Here is a 1,714-nt window from a genome sequence, read left to right on the forward strand (position 1 = left end):
GCTCTGGGTCCATACTGGACCTACGATTTCCTCTCCACTACTCTCCAAGATTCCCCTTAGCTCTGGGTCCATACTGGACCTACGATTTCCTCTCCCCGATACACACACACACACACACACACACACACACACACACACGCCAACTCAGCAGGGGCCGCCAGAAAGAATCCTGTTCTCTGCAAGTTTCAAAAGTATTCCCAGTACAGTCACTAATATGATAACAGAGTGAGACTGTTAAAAACTGAATTTGACTATGGTTAAAAAACACAAATACCATACAAAAATAGGGCTAGTGCACTGAAAGTTTTCTTAATGGGTTACATGCTTGGTTTGTCTGTCTCTCTCTTCCTTTCCAAGTTGACTTTGAAGTTCCCCTTCACACTGTCCCGTTTCTCCTTGGAAAGGAACAACTCACCATTAACACTAGAAACAACAGCTCTTTCAGACAGATCAGATCAGTGTGTTCAAACCTGGACATACAAACGGTGACCCTGAAGCCAGTTCTTATGGACAAGTATCTCAGTCTCTTACTAACCACTGAAGTCTGAGTTATCGCTGCTGTGTGGGCAAACCAACGCCCAACAGACAAGAGGCTGAACATCAGTGGAACTGACATGAACCACGCTAGCAAGCAGCAGATGTGATTGCTTCTACAGGTAGCAGCTGTAGGTATGCACAGCGCACGTGCTGTGATCCTGAGAGCTGTGGGATTGGGCTTTGGGAATTCTATGCTCTTGGGTTTTGGTATCTCACATCCAGACTCTCTTTTCAATGATCTGATTTTCTTTATTTCTTTATTTCTTTGGAGAGATGGGGTTTTGCTATATTAACCAGGCTAGTCTTGAACTCCTGGCCTCAAGAAATCCTCCTTCCTTGGCCTCCCAAAGTGCTAGGATTCCAGGTGTGAGCCACTGTGTCTAGCCAATAATCTGATTTTAAAACAAACACAATAAAGTGGCAGCCTTCAGCATTCAATCCTTGTCCATGCTGAAGCAACAGTGAAATCCCTACTGAAACACAACCCCTTTTCTCTCCTCTGCCCTCCTAATTTGTAATTTTTTTTGGAGGGGGCAGTGATTTTGTTCTTTTTTCTTTCTTTCTTTCTTTTGACAAGGTCTTGCTCTGTTGCTTAGGCTGGAATGCAGTGGCGTGATCTCGGCTCGCTGCAACCTGTGCCTCCTGGGCTCAAGTGATCCTCCCACCTCAGCCTCCCAAGTAGCTGGGACTACAGGTGCATGCCACCACACCCGGCTAATTTTTGTACTTTTTGTAGAGGTGGGGTTTTGCCATGTTGGCCAGGCTGGTCTTGAATAGGTCTCAAGTGATCCACCCACCTCAGCCTCCCAGTGATGGGATTACAGGCGTGAGCCACTGTGCCTGGCTTGGAAGGGGCAATGATTTAATGGCCCTTGTTGGTTTTGCTCCAGCATCATCAATGAACATCACAGTGAAATGACAAATGACACAACAGAAAGTTCTCAATCCTTAATGTTTTGTGAGCAGATATCTAGGAAGGCAGAGGTTTAGAAATTTGGTGTCTCAATATCAAAGGACATTTCAGTAAGAATAGAATTTCTCATATGACAAGAGAGGAGCTTAAAGACTGGGATGGAAATGAAAAATAAGGTTAAAAAAACCTAAAACACTGATGCTGAAGAAATGAAGTGTTGAAGGAGTAATGTCACTTAGGTTTTTTTTTTTTTTTTTTTTTTTT

At 44.0% G+C, this 1,714-nt stretch overlaps 1 protein-coding gene across 1 annotated transcript in view; it reads right to left on the reverse strand.

Moving 5' to 3' along the window:
• The window catches only part of ATXN1 (ataxin 1), a 27,657-nt gene that overhangs the window by 24,799 nt on the left and 1,144 nt on the right, over nt 1-1,714 (reverse strand). The window lies entirely within an intron of this gene.

The sequence above is a fragment of the Mandrillus leucophaeus genome, unplaced genomic scaffold (genome assembly GCF_000951045.1).
Source record: "Mandrillus leucophaeus isolate KB7577 unplaced genomic scaffold, Mleu.le_1.0 Scaffold82, whole genome shotgun sequence".
Classification (NCBI taxonomy): Eukaryota; Metazoa; Chordata; class Mammalia; order Primates; family Cercopithecidae; genus Mandrillus; species Mandrillus leucophaeus.